General features: G+C 46.4%; 1 pseudogene; it reads left to right on the forward strand.

The window, feature by feature from the left end:
• The first annotated feature begins 4,268 nt into the window (after window positions 1-4,268).
• Window positions 4,269-10,577, forward strand: part of LOC119321480 — a 21,723-nt pseudogene continuing 15,414 nt past the window's right edge.

A 10,577-nucleotide genomic window follows, 5' to 3' on the forward strand; every position in this document is an offset into this window, starting at 1 on the left:
TGCACCTAGAACTCGTGCACACAAAGATTCAGGGTTCTGGAGTAGGCACCAACACTGTTTTGCTAATAAAGCAAGATTAAAATAGTGTAAGTCCCTAAACCCCAATCCACCCTTATTCTCCGGGATGCATAACTTCCACCATGCAAACCAATGCATCTTCTTCTTCTCCTCACTATCACCCCACCAAAACCAGCAAGCTCATCCATAATTGCCTTGCAAATACTTTTGGGTAGTTTAAAGACTGACATAGCATATGAGGGAATTGCTTGGCCTACTGCCTTCGACAAGATCTCTTTCCCCTTTATTGAGAGCACCTTCTCTTTCCAACCCTTCATTCTCTGGCATATTCTGTCAATAAGGTCTTGAAAGCAATCACTTCTATGCACTCCAACCATAGTGGGTAGACCAAGATATTTGTCTGTTAATGCCTCAGTTAGAATATTCAGATTTGTACATACCTCTTCTCTAACCAGCACACTTGTATTTGGGCTGAAAAAATGCTCGATTTTGGAGTACTTACACACTGCCCACTGCTCCCACAATAAACCTCTAGAACTCTTTTCAGTGTATTAGCATTGTGGGCATTCGCTTTCATAAGGATCAGTGAATCGTCTGCAAAAAGCAAATGTGATATAGATGGTGCATCTCTGCACACCCGAATTCCTTCGATACCTCCTATTTCTTCTTCATGATCTAACAGGCTTGATAGGCCTTCCGAACAGATCAAAACAAATATGGAGAAAGAGGATCTCCCTGCCTTAAACCTCTCGATGGTATGATATCCTCTAACTCACACTCCATTAAACCTTATTATGTATGTTACTGAAGAGACACATTCCATTATCATTTCCACCCATTCCGAATGAAATCCCAATCTCAGCATCATTTTTTCTAGAAAGCCCCGCTCCACTCTATCATATGCCTTCATCATATCCAATTTTACCGCACAAAGACCATTTAAGCCATGGGTCTTTTTCTTTATTGCATGAAAGCATTCATAAGCAACTAACACATTATCAGTTATAAGTCTTCCAGGAACAAAAGCACTCTGTGTTGGAGATATTACCTCTGGAAGTACCTTCTTGAGTCTGTTTGCAATCATTTTTTAAATGATTTTGTACACAACGTTGCACAAGCTGATAGGTCGATATTGTGTTATTACTTCAGGACTATCGACCTTAGGGATTAGCACTATATTTGTTTGATTCCAACCAGTCGATACTGATCTGTTGTGTACTGCCTCTAGCACCTCATCAGTAAGTTCATCACCTAGGATGTGCCAGAAGCTTTTGAAAAAAATTGCATGCAGACCATCAGGGCCGAGTGCCTTCATACCCCCAATCTGAAAAAGAGCCTTCTTTACCTCCTCCGTGTGTAAGGCTCCATCAGCTTTGTGTTCATCCCCGTAGAAACTTTTGATTTCACCCTGCTCAATAAGTCCTGATCATAATCTGTAACTTCAGAGGAAAACAGCCCAGAAAAATAATTTGAAATTAGCGGGTTGAGGTTATCATTTCCCTCCACCCACCCGTTATTATTATCCTTCAGTTTCTTAATCAGATTCCTCCTCTTTCTAGCAGAGGCAAAATTATGAAAGTACTGACTATTACGGTCACCTCTACACAGCCATCTAACATTGCCTCTCTGGGCCCAAAAAAATTCCTCTTGGTCAAGCAAATTCTCAATCAAAACTGGTAAGTCCTTCTGCCTCAACCGAACCTCATTTGTGAATGGAACTTGCATCAGCCGTTCCAACTCCTTTTGGGCTTTATTCAGGCGCACTAAGGGGCCTTTGAGAACTTTCCTATCCCATTCATGCAGGTCACGGTGAACAACATCCACTTTCTCATGCAGTTTGCCATAGAGGCCTTGGTGATGCGCCTTTAGCCACGTTGTTTTGACGATCTCTTCCATCGTTTCTTCTTCTAACCACCTAGCTTCAAAACGCCTTTTATACTGTGGTTTTGCTTCTGCCACGCCCGCAAGATACTCAGTGTACAACAATATAGGTCTGTGATCTGATTTGCCCAATTCCAAGTTACACAGGCCAGCATATGGGTGCATGCTCATCCACCCACCGTTCATCACAGCACGATCGAGTCGCTCTTTCAGGCCGCCTCGGAACCACGTGAATTTATCTCCCACGTATCCCAGGTCCTCCAGATCACAATCTGACAGTGCATCCTAGAAAGCTTGCAAACGAGCTCGCTGTCTTGGCGCCCCTCCCTCGTTCTCTGATGACAGTAAGATCTCGTTGAAATCACCAACAATGACCCAAGGTAATCTAGAATGGGCGTGCAAGTATCGCATGTATTGATATGTACGATCCTTATGCTCCCAGCTTGGTTCTCCATATATGCCCGTCATTCTCTAGATGTTACCATTTGTCTCATGCACATGAATGTCAATCCCACATCGTGCGGTGGTCTGGGAGTAGATCCTAACCTCCTTCTTCCATACCATTAGCAAACCGCCCGTTCTACCATCTGAGCACGGCTCCACAATCCTCTCGTCCATGCCCAACTTTCTCATCAGCTTTTCTGCCTTTACATCATCCAAATGCATTTCAGACAGGAAAAACGCATCCGGTTTGTGTCGCCTCTGGATCTCCAAAAGTGAAAGAACTGTCGGGGCACCCAGGAGACCCCGACAGTTCCAGCTTATTATTTTCATTGGTTCCGGCAATCCTCCTCAAAGGAGGTCGCTGATGAACTGCTCACCATCTCTGTCCCTGTCCTAAACCTCTTGTTATCATGAATCTTCTGTGGAGTGCTAAGCTGGCTCTTGTCAACAACTCCCTTGCTCCCATTGTCAATTAACATGACTCTCTCATTGACATGCCCCACACTAGGTGTACCAACCGGGGCCCCATCCTGACCAATTAGTCTTTTCCGAGCCGTAGGGATGGAAGGATCTCCCAGGTCCATGTCAACTGTCTGATCCTTTGAGTCGCCCGGGTTACCTCTTCCTTCTCCTGAGCCCCCTCCTCTTCCCGTGCTTCCTCCGCCCCTGGGGAAATTTGGATTCCCCCGGCCACCTCCATTGTCAAACTGCTCGAGCAGCCAATCTCCCCATTCACAAGACTCTGGGCTATGAATTCCATCACCACACTCTGTTACCTCATGCCCAATTAAACCACAAAAATTGCAGAATTTTGGGAGTTTTTCATATTCTACTGGATACCTTCTCATCTCCTTCAGGGTCAAGGGGGTATCGAGCTTCACAAAAACCCGAGCTCTCAGGTACTGCGCCGGGTTGATGCGCCCCTCAGTAAAAAATACTTTGATTGGATGAACACCCACCTTATTCGCTATCTTCACTAACAACGCATACTTTTGCATTATTACATCAGGAATTCCTTTGATTCTCGCACAAACTGGTATGCGATCAAGTTTATATTCATAGATGTCAGTTAGCCCATTGTATTCTTCGATCACCACTACCTCCCGCCTAAACAGCCATGGGCCTCCGTTCATAACCCTATTCCAATCTCCCAGGCACATGAACTGAACAATAAACCGATTCTCTCCCTTCGCTTTGAAGATCACATCCTAGGCGGACGCCCATGCATTACGCATGTCCTTGAACAGGGCGACGTGAGAGAACGGCCTTTGGGTATGAACCCTAAAGACTCCTAGCCATCTCGTCTCCTCCAGCAGCCCCTCCACTTCTCCCGACAAATCCAGCCCTTCTTCCTCCTCTCCGAACAGATTCAGACCCTCAAACTTACTTTCAAGATTGGGTTCGAACAAGGGAGCCGCATCCCCCCCCCCACCCTGTTACCAGATGCATCGCCGCCGCCAGCGTCGCCCGCTAGGGTTTCCTTCACTTTTTCCGCCATGCGATCGCCTCCTACAAATGCCTGATCTGTTAGGAGCACGAACCTGCCTTCAACTCCGGGTTTTAACGTAAGAATTTTGCCGCAGGTTTCACCCGAATCGGATATACTCTCGCGCCGCCGCGAGAGGAACTGTGGAACCCTAGGTCGCCCTAGGGGAAAACAACTAGCCACAAGGACGGACGGAGGGTGAGCTCGCAGCACGATCGTAAAAGACGTTGATACATGTTTCGCCCTAGGAGTGTTTCGTGTTGGCGGCGTTCACACACTCCCTCTGACCTTTGGCATCCCTTGCTCTACATAAACCGGAGAAATGCCCCGGAGAGAATCATCTAAGAGAAGCGGAGTTGAGCCAGGAGAGTACAAGAGAGTTCTAGTGCTTGAACTTCCAGCGTGAGCGAGACTCCTAGCGCTTGTGTGGAGGCTGGCCATGTCTTCGGTGGCCGTCGCCCGCGGCAAGCGGTCGAGGTCCACGTCGGCCATCCTCGCCAACAGACCCAGCGGGTACCACCTTCTCACGATCCACGTCTACTCCTGCACCAAGGACGTTCCCACCGAAGAGAAGATCAGCTCCCAGCCTTTCACTGTTGGCGGCTACAGATGGCGCATCGACTACTTTCCTAATGGGAGCGGCACGTTGCACCAGAGTTACATATTCCTCTTCCTAATCCTCAATGAAGATACCGGTGGAGTGAAGGCGAAGCACAGCTTTTGCCTCGCCGGCGAGGCCGAGGAAAAGCAAGCGGCGCGGCTGGCGTTGGCGAAGGTAACCACATTCTGTTCCAGGAGCAGGAGCGACTGGAAGTGGAGCCGCTTCATCAAAAGAGAGGAACTAGAGAGCTCCAAGCATCTCACGGACGACTCGTTTACCGTCCGATGCGACATCGCTGTCGTCCAGGATTATCGCGTCAAAGATACCACATTATTTGTCCTCGTGCCCCCGTGCGACCACTAGTGCAGAACCGGCCTTTAGTGCCGGGTTCGTAACGGCCTTTAGTGTCGGTTTGCCAACCGGCACTAAAGAGTGGGCATTAAAGCCCCCTCCCCTTTAGTACCGGTTCGTCATGAACCGGCGCTAAAGTGACACCACGTGGCACGAGCCAGACTCGTGTGCGCGTAGGACATTAGTACCGGTTGGTAACACCAACCGGTACTAAATGTTTGGGTTTTTTTTTGCTTTATTTTCCATTCCATTTTTTTTGTTTGCTGATATTTCATGATATTACAAATTGTACACGTTATGCATATATATAAATAGATTTTCTCGTACGGTAAACCATATATATATATATATATCATCGAATGTCTCACAACCAACACCATTAATTATTCACACATACACATGTATATACATATACAATTTCTCCTACATATGTTGCCTTGGTGCCTCCGGAGCACGATGACAAGTGATTCATGGGGGCGGTAGCGGGTAATAGTATTCTCCTTTGGGATCTATGAGCTGGTCGAGCAAAAATCCGGCTATTTCCTCTTGAAGTGCTAGTATGCGGTCCGATGGTAGGAGTTTATCCCACACCTCTCTGAACTGTTAAGAAGGAGATCAATATGCGTGTGTGTTAGTTGTGTGACTAGATATCGATAATGGTGTGAATAGTGTTCTGACAAATGTACCCAGTCCTATCTATCAGATCTGCTCCTTTCGGACGCCATCATGCGAATGTTCTCGCAAACGTAGAATGCACACAGATTACTTCGGCGCCTGCTTCAGGGCCTTTACGAGAATAGAATTGAATCAGATAATGATTAATCAAGCATGATAATTAATTAATGATATTGAAACAAGAATTAAAGAGATGGTAGCTAGCTAGTACTACTTAATTATTTACCTTTGGTCGATGCCAAAACAACTTTTGAGCCTAGTCGCCTGGAGTCACCTTGATGAACTTTGCCCATGCCCTGCCCGCCGACAAAAAAATTAATAAAGGGGTTATTAAATAGTTCATATCAGGAAATGACGAACTAATAATAGGCCGAGATATATATAGTTAATAATGATTGAAATTACCTGTTGACTATCCCCTTCACGATGGTGAAGTCTTTATCTTCTTTAGTTAGTGAGTCTAGTAATTCAACTTTTCCTTCCTCAACTTTAATATCTATCAAGACCCAGTGCCAACTGCATGCGCACACGTTTGCATGTCTTAATTAAGCGGGCATGTGCATAAAATTAATCAACTACCGTAAACCGTATACACTTAATTATTAACATCTAGCTAGCTAGTAAGCAAAAACAGAATTCGTAGTACAAGACAGTGTGACTCACGGGAAGTTGTAAGAAAGTAGTATATCTTCATTGCTATTGAGGCGCTTCAAAAACTCAAGCATGCTTTCCTCTACACCTGCTTGATAAAATGGAAGCTTCCATATGTCCTCATTAATGGTATTTGGGTCAATGAACCCAATGCCATAGCGTCCAGATTTTTTTATTTCATACATCTTCATCCTGCATATAATACCACAGAAAATAATATAGTGAGGATAATTACATGTAATGATTGATTAAAATTATCACTACATAATTAGCTTGAGACTTAAATTACAGAAAGAAATCACTTACAGACAATAGCAACTGACGATAGACTTGTTGAGTGCGTCTTGATTGTATAACTGAAATAGTTCTGAATACTCAATGGCCAGAGCTTTCTCATGGTAATAATGCTCATGCTTGACATTCACCATGAGGGACTCTCGATTGGAAATCTTGGTAATGTTCATGTACCATTGATGCAATTCATACATTCTCGTTGGGAGGTCTTTGACCTTGTCTGGATGGACCAAAGGTTGGCCCCGGACATATTTCCATTTTATTTCCGATTCTCTAAGCGGAGACATGGGCTCGATTTTGAGGAGTTGTCCAACAGAGATCTTGAGCATTTCAGCCTGCATTATATGCTCCTCCGTTATTACCACATCGCCCTCCTGGGGAACGCTAACGGTTTGCCCACAATAATATTTGGCGTGCGTACTCCTCTCATGTGTTGTTGGCACAACAAGCAGGGGGATCGCTTGCGCCGCCTGTTCTCTCAGCTGGGGAACGGTTTTCCCGCATTTTTTGCCAGCTGCTTGTTGGCTCGAGCTCGAGCTCGCTTCCTTCTGTAGTCGTGCTCGATGTAGCTTCCTGGTTCGACGCTCATAGTCTGAGTCAACAGGCTTGGGAGTTGGTGCTCTAGCCATACGAGTGAAGTGGTCAATCATTTTCTCAGGCACTTTCTCCTTTGGCGGTGGTGTCGGTTTCGGTCCAAAATGGGCGTCCACTTGGGCCTGCACTATGGTTGCGTTTTGCTCCTCGGTCATGTCGTAAGGCCTCTAAGGAAGAGGAGTGAGGCTTGGACCATATTTGTATCGCTTGCCTCCACCTGTACTTCCTGTACTACCTCGACTCGTACCGCTAAACACCATAGCCGCGGCGTGTCTCTTCTGCGATTGCTGAGACGGCAGAGACGGCTGACGTGGCTGACACTATGCCAGACTTGAAGTAGGAGGAGTGGCCTGACGCTGTGCCAGACATGAAGGAGGAGGAGTCTGCTCAAGCGTTCGGGGACTTGGAGGAGGTGGCAGACTTCGAGGAGGAGTCGGCTCACGCGTTTGTGGACTTGGAGGAGCGGGAGTCTGCTGACTTGGTGGCGGACTTCGAGGAGGAGTCGGCAGACGACGCGGTGTCGGTGGACTTGGAAAGATGATGCAATTCTTTCCCCATAGGATGATACGATGTACGGCCTCTCCCAGTGTGCGCTCGCCGTCACCTCCAGCAATGTCAAGTGCTAGCATCGAATATGGCTCCACCACTTCATCAACCATGACACGAGCATAGCCCTCTGGAATCGGGATGCAATGGAACGTTGCTTCTGGGGTAATTGTGAAAGCAACGCCGTCCGCCACCTTCATGGATATGTTCTTCATTTTGGAGTGTAGCTCACAGTTAGCATTCTCTATGATGTCATCCACAGGGTGGTATGTATCTAGCAGTGTGTCGCCCGGGGCAGAACCAATGCTGCTTCTCGGCATGGATGGGACGAAGCTATCCAATGATGGACGATCATCCGCTTGCTGCTGCCGCTGCTGAGACCCCCTTTCCTGGCTAAGTGAGTCGATCTGCTGCTGCTACTGCTGCTGCTGCTGGAATTTGAGTTCCAAGTCCGCGTGCCTTGATTCTAGGCCTTGAAGGCGTTCTGCGTCCTGTTTCCTCTGCTCCTCCTCCAGCTTCCTCTTCTTCTCCTCCTCCATCTTCTTTCTTGCACGGGACCTGTAGTCGTCGTTCCAGTCCGAAAAGCCCTCATACCAGGGAATAACGCCCATGCCTCGTGTTCTTCCCGGGTGTTCAGGATTTCCCAGGGCGCGCGTAAGATCGTCGTTCTCTCTGTTGGGCGTGAACACCCCCGCTCGAGCTTCTTCTATTGCGTCAAGTATCTTTTGTTCGGCTCCTTTTAGACTTGCCTTCTTCGACACCAGGCCTGTCTTCTGGTCCAACGCCCCCCCCATGCGCATAGAACCAAGTTCTGCACCTGGGGGGCCAGCTCCTAGTAATCGGAGTGACCCCTGCACCCTCCATCTCTTGCTCAGACTTATCCAATTTAGGCATTCCCACCGCGTAGCCACCTGGACCCATCCTATGGAACCACGTCTTTTTTGCGACATTGGCCTTGTTTTTTATCGACCGTTCCTTAGATATTTCTGAATCCTTGAATTTCACGAAATCATCCCAGTGTTCTCTTTGCTTCTCCAGTGTTCCCTTGAATTCTGGAGTCTTCCTTTCTGCGGCGAGGTAGTTGGCCCATACAGTTTTCTTGTGGGTGTTGAATGCAATTGCCATCTTCTTAAGAGCAGCGCCCTTCACTTTTTCCGCATCTGCTTTAGTGAAATAATCTGGTAGGGTGAAATGTTCCATCAGAGAATCCCAAAGGTCTTGTTTGGCTCTGTCGTCGACCCAAGTAACACCTAGACGTTTAGTCTTTGGCTCTTTCCATTCTTCAATGGAGATCGGGAGTTTGTCCTTCACAAGAACTCCGCACTGACGAGTCCACTTGTTTGCAATGTTCTTAGGCGATCGGGGTTCGCCACTAGGTTTGACGGAGTCAATGTTGTACTTTACACCGTCCTTCAACAATCTGCTTGGGCCTCGCTTTGTCCTGCTGTCTGTAGAAGCAGATTTGCTCAACCCGGAGTGTTGAAAAGAAGGAAGATCGATTCGTTCATATATCTTAAAATAAAAAAAACATGTGATGATCACCAGATGCCTGCTTATATAAATATACCTCGCCGATAGTCTTTGTTATTTGATGATCAGCATTCTTCGTGTCATCATAAACATTGTTTGTGTCATCATAATCAGAATCATAGTTCATGACTTCATTAGCTCGGTCGTCGAGATCGAATATCTTTTCATCACCCTCTCCGGTATTATTCAGATATTGGGAGCCGTCATCTGCTTCATTCAGATCATCTAGCCTGGCAGGGCTGCGTATGATGTCAAACAATTCCTCTTCTCTATCTCTGCCGGTATTGTCCGCCATAGCTTTTACTTAACTAATACAGAAGAAATATAGAACAATTTAGTATTCAAATTAATTACAATGCATGGATGCAATCAATAACGAAAAACTGAATCATATAGTACATAATATATATGCATCGTCTCGATTAATATATAATCTCGAATACATCATCGTCTCGAATAATATATATAGTCTCGAATAAAGCGTCTCGAATATTATATATTGAATACATCACTGGCTAGGTACCTAATAAAGATCGAGTACTACAGAAGAATCTAGGGCGCCACTCGCGGTTCCTGGGGCGCGGGCGGTGGACACCCTAAGAGAAGGAACCATCACAGGATCATATCTCCAGTCATCTGCCCAAAGAACCTGCCAAGTAGTGGAGAACCTGGCGTCGTCCATAGCAGCCATGTAGCAATGGACGTGCTCGTCTTCCTCCCTTACATGGCGACGCACCACCTCCGGCAGGGCCGGCTGCCTCTGCATCGAATGTGGCACATGCGAACGCCACCAAAGGATATTAGGGTCGACGATGGGACCCGAGGCCGGGTTCCTCACCAAGCGGCGCGCCCCTCCAGGTAGCACCTCCCAGTGCCAGCCCGGCGGAGCCCAGTCCCGAACATGGGTCCTCTGAAGCATGACGTCGTCACGAACGGGTCGACGGCGAGGATGCGGGCCGGGCATATCGTCGAGAACAAATACTATATGCCCGCAAAAAGTAATATTAATCTAACATTCTATATGCAAATTCTAATAATTTGACATTAATCTAATTCATCTAACTATAACTAATTCTAAAATTTCTAACATTTCTGATTATATAACAAACATTTATAATATTTCTATAACTAAAAAACAGAAAAATTGCTAACATTTTTATAAATATTTCTATAACTAAAAAACAGGAAAAAATTATAACATTTCTAATATTTCTATAACTAAAAAATAGGAAAAATTTATAACATTTCTATATAACTAACATTTCTAAAAATATTTCTGTAACTACAAAACAGAATAATTTCTAACATTTCTATAACTAAAAAACAGAAAAAAAATTCTATAACTAAAATTCTATAATGTGTGTGTGTGTAGTGTGTAATGTCTGTGTGTGTGAACATGGCGGCCGGGGTGAGCTCACCGGCGAGGCGACGACGGGGTGACGGGACGGGGCGGCGACGACAGGGCGACGGGACGGGCCGGCGACGACGGGGCGGGGTGCGGCGACG

Source organism: Triticum dicoccoides, chromosome 6B (genome assembly GCF_002162155.2).
Source record: "Triticum dicoccoides isolate Atlit2015 ecotype Zavitan chromosome 6B, WEW_v2.0, whole genome shotgun sequence".
NCBI lineage: Eukaryota > Viridiplantae > Streptophyta > Magnoliopsida > Poales > Poaceae > Triticum > Triticum dicoccoides.